Source organism: Carcharhinus amblyrhynchos, chromosome 8, assembly GCF_965287045.1.
Source record: "Carcharhinus amblyrhynchos chromosome 8, sCarAmb.v2.hapA, whole genome shotgun sequence".
NCBI classification, from domain to species: Eukaryota; Metazoa; Chordata; class Chondrichthyes; order Carcharhiniformes; family Carcharhinidae; genus Carcharhinus; species Carcharhinus amblyrhynchos.
In genome coordinates, this window is record NC_137331.1 from 79,960,155 (window position 1) to 79,973,388 (window position 13,234).

General features: G+C 40.0%; 1 protein-coding gene across 7 annotated transcripts in view; it reads right to left on the reverse strand.

Annotated features, from left to right (window-relative positions):
* The window catches only part of dlgap1a (discs, large (Drosophila) homolog-associated protein 1a), a 654,490-nt gene extending 641,984 nt beyond the window's left edge, over positions 1 to 12,506 (reverse strand). For 5 of the 7 annotated variants that reach the window (XM_080194325.1, XM_080194326.1, XM_080194328.1 and 2 more), the window contains exons 1-2: positions 12,272 to 12,506; positions 8,748 to 8,824 (exon numbers count right to left, since the gene is read on the reverse strand). The gene's annotated coding sequence lies outside the window, so the exon portion shown is untranslated. The remainder of the gene's footprint in view (positions 1 to 8,747; positions 8,825 to 12,271) is intronic. The other 2 variants (XM_080194324.1, XM_080194322.1) reach the window with 1 other exon arrangement.
* Positions 12,507 to 13,234: the final 728 nt, after the last annotated feature.

The window sequence follows — 13,234 nt, forward strand, 5'->3', positions numbered from 1 at the left end:
TGTTGATTCACCAGTGACTGTTTGACCAATTTAACAGAATTTTTAAATATGCAGTGAAAGATGTGCTGAAACGTTCTTTATAACTTTATGAGGAGACAACATACAGATTCAAAAACTGTTGATGATGAATATTTCAGGCTTGTCAAGTCTTACGCATTGGTGTGTGAAACTGATGCAATTTAAACCGTCATGCTCTCACACATACATTTCCAAATGTCACGCCAAAGGACTGGTGTTGAGAGTTCGTTAACAAATCTTTTTTTAAAAAAAGGCAAAGTACCTCACACATTCGGAAGTAACAATTCCTTAATATGGTTATGCTGTTCCCCAACACTGCATCGCCTGTCCTGCTGATGCTGAAAACGCTTTTATTTGATCTGATTTATTGTCACATGTACAGGGACACAGCAAAAAATTATTGTTTCTTGCACACTATACAGGCAAAACATACCATACATGGGGAAAAGGAAAAGGATAGGGTGCAAAATATAGTGCTGCAGTTACAGGTAGGGTGAGGAGAAAGATCAGTTTAATATATGATTGGACCATTGAAAATTCTAATGACAGTGAAGAAGCTAGCCTTGAGTCTGTTGGTATGTGTTTTCAGATTTTTGTATCTTTTTCCTAATGGAAGATGGAAGACAGCATGTAAGACCAAGGTCTAATTTGTGTGTATAAGAAGTGTATGTGCATGGGGCAGCATGTTGACACAGTGGTTAGCACTGTTGCCTCAGAGCACTGCTTTCTATAGGGATCCGCATTCAATTCCAGCCTTGGGTGACCACTTGTGTAGAGTTTGCACATTCTCCTCATGTCTACGGGGGTTTCCTCCGGGTGCTCTGGTTTCCTCCCACACTCCAAAGACATGCGGGTTAGGTGGATTGGTTATGTTTAATTGCCCCTTAGTGTCAGGGGGATTGGCAGGTAAATATATTGGTTACAGATAGGATTGTTATTGGTATAGTCTTGATGGGCTGAGTGGTCTCCTTCTGCACTGTATTGGTTCCATGATATATTTTATATTGGCATATGTACACATCTAAGGTGTGTGCATGAACAAATATCTGGAATATACATTAGCAAGTGCAAGTTCAAGGTCTGATTATACAATTCATATAATTCTGAGCATCTCATTGTAAAATCTAGTCTGTCCTTCCAAGTTTGCACTTTTCTGATTAGTGTTTAGGTTACTGTAACTTTAACCTTCAGAAGATTCGGGAAGATTTTCTGCTTCATTTCTCCCAGCAAAAAAAAATCAATAAACAGAAAACCATGGGTTTAACATCTTTGAATTCACAGATGTTACAAGCACAAAAATATACCATCTCCCCCATGGAGACTTTTGCACATATGCAGGCTATTTGACCCATTGTACTGCTGATATCATTAGTCAACACTACTTAATTCCATTTCCCTGAATATAGATGTCAATTATGGTCAAATTGGTCACACTCGTTCTCCTGAATTAGGAGCTTGAGGGTCCATATCCCAGCTCAGAGGCTTGAGCACAAGTTGAGGCTGACACTCCAGTGCAGTGCTGAATGAGTACTCTACTGTTGTAAGTGCCATCCTTTAGATGAGGTGTTAAAATGAGGCTCTTTCTGGTCTTGCAGTCAGATCCCATGATAATATTTCGAAGAGCAGGGCTATTATGTCTGCTGTCCTATCTGATCAACATCACTAAAAAAAGTATCTAATCATTATTACGTTGCTAGTTGTGGGAGGTTGCTGTGCACAAATCAGCTGCCTTATTTCCTTCAGTATAACTGTGACTACCTTCAAAAGTACTTGATTGTAAAGTGCTTTAGCATTTAGAATCATAGAATCCATATATTGCAATGCCCATCAAGCCTCTTCTCAGATTGTGAAAGACATATTATAAATCTAAGACTTTCTTTTCGCACTTTGTTGTACCTTTTAACGCTTCTTCAAATGTTTATCCAATCGTCCCTTTAAATCTATGACTGAGTCAACTTTAAAGGTTACTTACAGGAATATATTCCATATTCTTTCTGCAGGAGAGAAAAACTCTAATTTATGCAACTAACATGAGTCCTAAGTTTATTCCCCTTTGTTCCTGACCAATGATAATAATTTTCCACAATTTATCCACACAAGCCCTTTCAAAGTTTTGACTGACTTGAACATCAGACTTTCAAAATTTTGATCATTTTGACCTGGACAAATGAAACTCCAACTACACTTAAGAAGCTTGACATCATTCAAGACAAAGCAGCTCACTTGATTGATACCCCAACCACAAACATTCACTCCCTCCACACTGCTAAGTGTCAGCAGTGTGCACCATCTACAAGATGAAGTGGAAGAGCTTAACAACACTCCTTCAACCGCAACTTCCAAACCCTCAACCATTACCATCTAAAAGGGCAAGAGCAACAGATACACAGGAACACCACCGCTGGGAAGTTTCCCTCCAAGCCACACACCATTCTGACATGGAAATATATTGCTGTTCCTTTATCATTGCTAAGTCAAAATCCTGAAACAATCTCCCTAACAGCACTGTGAGTGTACCTACCTATGGATTGTAGCTGTTCAAGAAGGCATCTCATCACCACCTTCTTAAGGGCATTTAGTGTTGGGCAATTTGACCATAACTCTTTTTTAAAATCCTATTTAACATTTCCTATCTCCAGTGAACGCAGCTCAAGAATTTTTCTCAGCTCTGGCATCTTCCTTTCACAAGTTCCATGGCTTCAATATCTTTTCTACAAGGAAGTACCCCAAACTACACAGGTTAACATGAAACATTTTCTACAGATTCACAGACATCTCCTTACCTTTGTATTCAATGCTGCTACATATTAAGTTCAGGATTTCATTTGCCTTTTTAGTTACATTTTGTACCTGAAATCTTACTCTAATGATCTATGTGTCTCAATACTTCAAAATTTATTTTCTCCTATCGCATGAAGAACTTTACCTTTTCTGGTATTTTCACTGTTTACCCAAAATTAGACATGCAGGGCCACATTTTCAGAGTCTTCCTGACTTTAAAAAAATTGCAGATGGGAACCAGATGCAAAAGTTCTGTCTCTTTTTCCAACAAGTTCAATTTTTGCTCATTAGGGAAAGTGCTGGAGCATGATTCACACAGGCAGGAAACCTGATGGTTCAGTTTGGTTCAGATCCCATTTTGAGTGTTACATGGGCCATAGTCTGCAGTATGTGGGTCACAAATTGATGGGGTGCTCATAAACAATCTTGAATAGCTGATAAGGTTCAGTCAAGTGTCACAATCTGAAGTTTTTTAAATGCTCCACCCTTTGAACATAAAACAGGCTGAAGATGTCACAGAGTTTAAACAACCCTCTGCTGAACTGATTTGATTTGACATGCCATCTGCTGCAGACCAGAAAAACAAAATCAGTATCCAGTCATACCATTTCAATACATTTCATTGCTGATATTTCCCAAGGGCTATTATGAAATCTTGACTGAGTTTCAAAAGTTACAATTATCTCAACAAAGGGTTCTGAGTTCACAGTTTGATTGATAGTTTATGCTATTAAAGGATTATCTGTAATTGTTGAGGGATCTGGAGAGGTTAGTTTATTTTTAAAAGAGATTAGCACTTAAGGAGTTTTAAAAGCTTTGAATTGATTTAGTGAATGGATTTTTTTCCCCAATATCAAGTGTGCATGAATAGAGTTTTAAAATTAATTTATCCATAGGATGTTGGCATTGCTGCTTCATCAAGCATTTATTGCCCATCACTAACTGCCCTTGAGAATGTGGTGATGAGCTGCCTTCTTGAACCACTGCAATCCACGTGGCGTGGGTACACTCACAGTGCTGCTGGGAAGGGGGAGAGGGATTTCACAATTTTGATGCAACGGCAATGAAGGAATGGTGATATAGTGCTTTGGAGGAGAACTTGCCATTGTTAGAGTTTGTTTCTCATAAGAACATAGGAACATAAGAACATAAGAAATAGGAGCAGGAGTAGGCCATCTAGCCCCTCGAGCCTGCCCCGCCATTCAATAAGATCATGGCTGATCTGTTGTGGCTCAGTTCCACTTTCCCACCTTCTCGCCATAACACTTAATCCCCTTGCCTATCAAAAACCTATCTACCCGCGTCTTAAATATATTTAGCGAGGCAGCCTCCACCACTTCAACGGGCAGAGAATTCCAGAGATTCACCACCCTTTGAGTGAAGAAGTTCCTCCTCAACTCTGTTCTAAACTGCCCCCCCCTTATCTTGAGGCTGTGCCCTCTAGTCCTACTGTCCTTTCTGAGCGGGAAGAGCTTCTCCACCTCTATCCTATCCATCCCATTCATCATCTTATATGTCTCAATGAGATCTCCCCTCATTCTTCTAAACTCTAACAAGTACAAGCCTAGTTTATTCAGCCTCTCCTCATAGTTCAACCCCCTCAACTCCGGTATCAGCCTCGTAAACCTCCTCTGCACTCCCTCCAAGGCCAAAATATCCTTGCGTAAGTGCAACGACCAAAACTGCACACAGTACTCCAGCTGTGGCCTCACCAGTGCCCTGTACAGTTGCAGCAAGACCTCCCTCCTTTTATATTCAATCCCCCTCGCCATGAAGGCCAGCATCCCATTCGCCTTCCTGACCACCTGCTGCACCTGCAGTCTGGGTTTTTGCGACTCATGCACAAGGACCCCGAGGTCCCTCTGCACCGTCACATGCCGCAGTTTTTCACCAAGTAAGTAATAGTCCTTCCTACCATTATTCCTACCAAAGTGGACAACTTCACACTTGCCAACATTAAATTCCATTTGCCAGTTCCTGGCCCATTCGCCCAGCCTATCTAGATCCTTCTGCACACTTTCCATACCCTCTGCACAATTTGCCGTTCCACCAATCTGGGTGTCATCAGCAAATTTCAACACCATACACTCGGTTCCCTCCTCCAGATCATCTATATAAATGGTAAATAGTTGAGGCCCCAGCACCGATCCCTGGGGCACTCCACTAGTCACCAACCGCCAATCCGAATAGCACCCATTGACCCCCACTCTCTGCCTCCTATTTGACAGCCAATCCCCTATCCACGCTAACACCCTACCCCCAACTCCATGCCCCCTAACCTTCTGTAATAAGTTCTTGTGCGGCACCATATCAAACGCCTTCTGAAAATCAAGAAACACCACATCTACCGGCTCTCCTCTATCCACCGCCCTAGACACATCCTCATAGAGCTCCAATAAATTCGTCAGACACGACTTCCCCTTAACGAAACCGTGCTGCGTCTGCTCTATCAAACAATTCTCCTCAAGATGCCTCGCTATTTTCTCCTTGATCATGGATTCGAGCATTTTACCTACAACAGATGTTAAACTAACCGGCCTATAATTCCCTGCCTTTTGCCTGCTACCCTTCTTAAACAATGGCGTAACATTAGCCGTTTTCCAATCTTCCGGCACTTCCCCGGAATCCAGTGAGGTTTGGAAAATAATCATCAAGGCATCCACTATCACCTCTGCCATTTCTTTCAGAAACCTTGGATGCATTCCATCTGGTCCTGGGGACTTGTCCACAATCAGTCCCTCCAGTCTGTCGAGCAGTGCCTCTCTAGTAACAATAATGTCATTCAGGCCCTCCACTCCTACCATCTTTCCATCACTAACACCCGGCAAACTATTCATGTCCTCCTCCGTGAAGACCGAAACAAAAAAGTTAATCAAGGCCTCAGCCATTTCCCCATCCCCTGCCACTAAGTCCCCCCTTTCATCCTCTAAGGGTCCAACATTCACCCCAGTCAGCCTCTTCCTTTTTATATATTTATAAAAATTCTTACTATCCTTTTTTATATTTAGCGCTAGCCCAGCTTCACAGTTTATCCTACCCTTCTTTATCAACTTCTTTGTCATTCTTTGTTGACATTTAAACCTCTCCCAATCCTCTTCTCGCCCACTACTCTTAGCTACTCTAAACGCATCCACTTTTAATTTAATACTCTCCTTTACCTCCTTCGTTATCCACGGCTGATTATCTCTCCTCCTACGATCCTTTTTAACTATCGGAATAAATTTCCTCTGAGCACCAAGAAAGATCTCCTTAAAGATCCTCCTCTGTTCCTCAGCAGACCTACCTTCCAACGCGCTCCCCCAGTCAACATTCGCCAATTCCTCTCTCATCCTATCGTACTCCCCTCTGTTCAAACTCTGTTCCCCTCTTTTCATTTCCACATGGCTCCCAGGGTTGGCCATAATGGATTCCAGGTAAGTGGCTATGAAGTTGGAATGGGGCAATGAGGTGTCTTGGATGTTAGGTGGTAGGCACAAGTTAGAATGGATCTATGGGCCTGACCTTTCTGCTCCCTGCTGTCCCAGAGTAAAAATCGTGTGTATAAAGATACGTTTCTCTGAGATGGGTCCAATGGTTCAGGAAATTTACTGATTTGAGCAACCCACCTCAGTAGCAAAGATCTTGCTCATAGAGTTTCATTTGTCCCACATGTACTCACTCTCCTGATTAATTCCTACCAGACTTCCTTGCATTTTTCCAGTTTGGCACTCTAATTATGTTATCTATTATATACATCTGACCAATAGAGACAAGTAAAATCCAAACTTAAGACAAGACATAGATGAACAAGAAGCTATATTTCTTGCTACTTTAGTTCTTCGCTACCAGAAAATACTCTATAGGGAACACTGCAAAGCCTGAAAATAATGGTGCCAAATCAATAAAAATAACTGAAATGTCAAGTTAAAATAATAATAATTTGAAAAATATTTTTACATGCTCCTTTCCTGTTTTCTGTCTCTATAATCTTTGATTTGATTTATTATTGTCACATGTACTGATACACAGTGAAAAGTATTGTTTCTTGCACACTAGACAGTCAGTATATACCATACGTAGAGGAGAGGACATGGTGCAGAATTTAATGTTAGTTTGTAAGAGTTAGGGTTTTAAAAACTCAGAACGAGAGTAAAACATAGAATTAGAAGGTACGCCGGACACCACTCATGAGAGTTGTGGTGCCGTCTTGCTGAGAGTGAACCTGCATGTTTCCACCGAAGATGCATCAAGGTGCTCCCTTTGCCGAAAAGGGAAGTGTTCAAGAATAGGATGACCACTTTAACCTCCCTTTCTGGAAAAGTATCTTGTCCTTCATTTCACATCTGGCCCAATACCATAGCTGACAAGGCCTCAGCATATGAGCAACCATAGACACTAATCGCTTATCCTGCTATTCAGTGGAGAAGCAATGTAGCTTTGGATTTAATTTTGGAATCCAAGTCCAGATTGTCACTTCTATACTATTTATAATTTGTGGATCCTTTCCCTAAGGCATTGGTGAATGCAGACTGATGGAGAGAACGGATCATCAGAAAGGCGTAACATGTTCCACAATAATGCATAGCAACATTGACAGCAGTATAGAGAAGTCCACTGCTTAGACTAGATCAGCTCAAGTTATCAAGATAAAGTTAGGAAAATGACAGCTGAAATAGAAAATCATTTTAGAAAGCAGGAAAATAAAATTATATTAGGAAATTAGTGTGCTATTTTGCTAATGTTCTATTCTACAATCAGTGGTTTGTACATAGGATTGTTTTGAACTTATACAAATTAGAAAATTATGGAACCCTTCTCACCTTTAGGTTCCTCTATTCAGTTCATGTCGATATCAGATCTGATTATTGCCATACATAGTGACATTTGTTGTTATGTTCTTGAAAATATGAACGAAGATTAGAGTATTCGTAATCCGAAAAAAGTTGAGATAATCATTTAGATAATGCTCTTGGTTTGCAAACAACTTTCACTTCGTGTATTGCAAAATCTTTTAGCTATATGAAGATAACCTGTTCACACTTTAATTTTAAATTGATATAACCTTTATAGATCAATGGACTGATAGCATCAATTATTCCAAATCAGAGCTACATGGAGATGAAAAGCCTGTTTATTTCTATTTCTATGAGCACAGTTGCACACTGCATTACACTGATTTCCCATGGAAACACCATAAGCTTGTAATGGTAACTGGTAGTCACAGTATATTCAGTCTGGCACTACTCTGTTTATGGGCATCAAAGACAGAAGCCTCAGAAGGAGAAACATGATGTAGAAAATAAATATATCTTCCCATTGCTAGGCAATCTCTATGGTGTGGAAGCATCCCATAATCATTTAACAATTTGCCACAGCAATTCCAGTCATTTTGTAAGGAACACTGATATTAGTGATTTGTGCTATACAACTCATGGAAACAAAATTAATTAATGTTCTACTTCAGCAACGGTCATATCACTTGAAATAGTTCTGATAAGAAAATAATTAATCAATGTTGAAACCAATAAAATATTTTTACTGTTTTACATCAAAGTGAGCCCACTTCATACTAACCATTTTCACTAGGCTGTAGGGGAGGGAGATGATTAGACTTAGCAGCTATCTGTATCTATGTTTTAACAGGCATAACATGGATCAAATGTGTAACGCATGTATGTGACATTAGTATGTGCTGCACAATATACAATGAGGTAACTTTCTGCTGTGGACTGCATACTTTGTTTTGCAACATACCAATCAATATAACCCACCTGCGTTATAGATACAGACTACAGCAGAAAGTTCTCTCACGTTGTACCCATGCAGCACCCATGGAGTATCATGTCATACATATGGATCACTCCTACAATACATGTTATTATTTCATGAAAACACAATACTGTGAGGTGGTGAGATTTTACAGCCTCACTGGTCCCAAAACTGTAAAATCCCACACAGAGTCAACAGACCTTTCCATGGTCCATCCCTCGCCTGATTCCATTCCTGTGGTGGGCAGGACGGTAAAACTCCTGCCTGGATCTGGAATCTGAAACAACAACAGAAATGCTGGAAGAATTCAGTAGCTCTGGCAATATTTTTAGGCAGACAAAACAGAGTTAACAGTTCCAGTCCATTTGGCTCTTCGTCAGAACTAAAGCGAGGGAGAAATGTCATAGATATTAAACAGTAAGGGGTGGTGAAGAGTTTGCACTAAGGCAATACATGTACGGGATTTTTTTTTAAGAAGGGTTTAAGATGCAGGAGAAAGGTCACAGTCTAAAGTTGTTGAACTCAATGTTGAGTCCTGAGCGCTGTAACATGCCTAATCAGAAGATGAGATGCTGCTCCTCCAGCTTGTGTTGGGCTATACTGGGAGCATTGCAACAGGTCAAAGACACAAGCTGAAGGAGCAGCATCTCATCTTCTGGTTATGAATATTACAGCCCTCAGAACTCAACACTGAGTTCAACAACTGTAACCTTTCTCCTCCACCTTAAAAACTTTTCTAAAAAATCTCCCATACATGTATTGCCTCAATGCAACCCCATATTCCCCTTCCACACCGGGCTATCTATCTTTTGTTCTTAAAGTTACTACATCCTATTGCAATCTCTCACAGGTACTGTTTAATATCTAAGACATTTCTCCCTCTCTATAGTTTTGAAATGTACTCAATCTGTTAGCTCTGTTTTCTCTCCCTACAGATGCTGCCAAACCTGCTGAGCTTTTCCAGCATCCTCTGTCCTTGCTATTATTGCATTATGCTGGGATAGGATAACGCAGCGCTAATGCTAAATGCACAATACAATCGTCAAGACTTTCCAGCAGCTTGCTCATTCTGTAATAGGCAATGTAAGCAGTGTAGTGAACTTGCAGCTACAGAATCACAAGTTTGAACCCAAATCTGAATTGCCATTTGAAGTGTCTTTCCTAACGGAGGCAAGTATCATCAATTCTCCATCAGGCTGCTAGGTGGAATAGCAATAGGTGCCAGAACCGGTGGAGTTGAGAGAAAATACAAGTTTGCCTTTTTCTGGCCAAATATTAAATAGCATTGATGGCAACTGCAGATGTATCCACAGCCCACTGCATCCGGTCCCACTAAATAGAAGGTCTGTAGCAATGCAAGGCAGAAAATGGAAGTAATCCAATGGGTTTGAGAAACAAGAAAAATCAGAAACATTAAACTAATATGTTACCAATTATCGAGTCTTAACTATTTTTACATTCATTTGGCCACTTCAACTTTAGTTCTTCCCCTTGAACAAGTTACCTTTATACTGATTAATCATTAAAAAGACTACTGAAGCATTATTAATAGGTTTTAATCATTGCATTTTTAGAGAAAAATACAATATCTTATTTAAAAATCTTATGTATCTGATATGAGAAACTGGAATAGTTGTTCAGTTATTCTGTAGCTCAACATCCATGTTAACCTTACATTTGTATCATATATATTTTGTGTTTCAATGAATCACAATTGCACACATTATAATTGAACACCACTGACATCACATATCTATTGCAATTATGCATTCTTGACATTACACATCTGCTATTCTTAATTACGAACCACCTGTTCCTCAATGCAGTTTACTTGCAATGACAAAAGCTTGACACATCTTTTGGAAACAAGACAAATTAAAAGAAATCGAACTCCATGCATGATGTTGTGTGAAGTATTGAATGTTGGAGGGTGGATTACCTAGGAAGTGTAACTCTTGCAAATATTGGCCCCAGACCAGCTGAAGACTGTGCATCACTAACCAGCCATCACTCTATATCTGGTTTCATCAAACAATAAAATACCATAGTTTAACAGTCAACAAACAGCTCACCATGAGCTGGCAAAGTGCATTAACATAGCTTAGGGAGAAGGATAACGCTGGTCACGTGTGCAACTGCCCTGGGCTCTCACCTTTTTTGTGGTAAAACTGTTCTGATAGCACTGTGGTTGTCACCTTTTGTTAGCGTTAAAGCCTAATTCTCCAGTCAGTGTGTGCTATTGCAAACATAAAATGTAATCATTGCACCACACACTTCCTTCAGATAATGCTTTCACCAGATTAAAGGGGCAAGGTAAGAAAGGGACAAAAATTCCAGTTTATGGAGTAGGTGGCAGGAAGTGGGGGAGTCAGTTTATTTATATAAGCATGCATTCATAACACTGTTTTTCAGTTTACATGGATCTGAATCAATCCAATTATTCTGCCTAAATCTCTTACAAGGATTTTACATTTCTATTGTCTTAAAAAATCCTTTGAAACATAACTGATAAATCACTAAGGATATTCCGGAAATTCTTCACAAGGCTGCATACATTTTTAGTGGGAAATTTCTAAGATATTTATGCATAGGATAACCACTAGGATCCTGTAAGATTTTTGAGGAACGTGTTTTTTTTTCCTCAGTATGCTCATTTGCTATACTGATCAACCTTCTGGTCGAATGATTTGGAAACATTCCAAAAGCCAGTTACTGTTCCTCAGACTTCAGTGTCTTCAGGAATGTAGATGATAACTCAACAGCCCTGTGCACATATCCAGCCACATCCATCAAGAGTACAGTCTGAACACACTCCCAACAACGAATGCTAAGGAAGTCGGTACTGAAAGCCGGTGAATGGGCTGGAATTTAAAGGTTGACAGATCCAACTAATGACTGTACAGGCACCCATGTGCTGCATGCACGAATCTGAGTGTTTAAATGAGTGCGACTGATCAGAGCAAGCGGAAGCCACAAAAATATTGAAACCCCATCTGTCATCACATATTCTTCGTCTGATACGTATGCTGATAAGGATTTTTTTGAACTTGTCTCAAATAATTTTATTTCACTCCTGGATTCAGGCTTCACTACAGCAGGGGGATTTGCAGCTTTCATGCTGGATGTTAAAATCAAAAAACTGTTCCAAATACTTCGCAAATCACGCATTTGTTTCAAAAGCCCGTTCTTAAACAAATGCTTAGCTTGTGAGGGATGAGATTCTCAACCCAGGCTCATCACATATCTGGACCAATTCCTCTACATTTTAGGCTGGTTTCATTTCCAATAGATTCAATACACCCGTCGCTCATTATTCCAAATCAATTCTGCATATACACCACTTTGAAATGATCTGTTCAAGTCCATCCCTGGAGCAGTTGTCTATAATAGTATGGGTTTGATTGACTTTCTGCTTTGTGTGAAAGAAATACAATTAAACGAGCCAAGCCATTTATAAAATATCTTCAAAATACAGTGTTGTTCAATCGGCAAAACCCAACTCAGCTCGTTTTTGTTTGGTAACCCCACATGCAGTGTGCTTTATACTGAGGGAGAAGCAGACACAGTCTTGCTGTGAGTTCACATTATAGCACCAATCAGCCTGGCCGTGCACCTATAAATATTGTGCAAATGTAACATGATGAACTGAACATGACCCAGAATGAGGATGGCGACAGTCAAAAAGATTGGATTTAGCAGCTCATATAAAAACAAAAGCACTCACCTCTTCAGAGGGACCACTCTCTGTTCAGAGCACGTGTGTAGAGAATACACCTAATCCTGAACGGTGCTCTTGTCTAGTAAACAGCAGTTGTCCAGCGGGATTGATGCATTCACTGTGTAGCACTTACTGAACTGGAATGGTGAAGCACATTCTCGCAGTCTCTATTTAGCCTGTTCCTCATAGCCACTGCAGCACCAAATGTCGACACAGAGAGAGGAAAAAAATAATACATATATAGATGGAGGAACAAAGGCTGCTACAAAGACCTGGAATGGACAATAGCTCCTGAGAGATTCTGGATCAGTTCATTGCCTTAACCTTAGGAAAATAGGTTTCTGATCGATTAGAACAGTGCATTCAGTTAGATGGATTCAGCTGACAGGTTGTTTTTCAACCAATCTCTGTCCTGCTAGGCTAAATTAAAATAATTTTCTCTTTTGAGACAGAAGTTCAGTGATGTCATGCAAGACTTGTTCCATATATGGTAAACATTTCCTGGGAGTTGCCAATATAAGGGTTTCATTCACATTAGTTTGCGCTGTGAGGTTGCTGACATCTGGTGACCTAAAGACGACTACTTGCATGACCTGATATGTTATTGTGATGAAGGATTATCAGTTTCTAGAATATAGGTTCTGTTCAGATCCAGCTATTTTTAATATACAAAATCTAAATAACTTTAAATAGCTTTGTTTTTTTTTGCATCAGCCTGAAGTAATTGCAAAAAATATGTCTATTGCCTTAACACACTTGTCCATGTAAAAGTCTTGTACCTGAATCATGGCTGTCACTTTTCAAACATCACACTTCAATATGTCATTTTTTAAAATTTCATTTGTATAGCATCATTATTTAATTTGGGAGAGCCAAGAGTTACATTTCTAAGAGAGATTGGAGGGCTGAGTGTGAGGAAGACCGAAGGCCTAGGTGGAGGGAGGTTGAAATGGGGGAAATTTGAGGCCG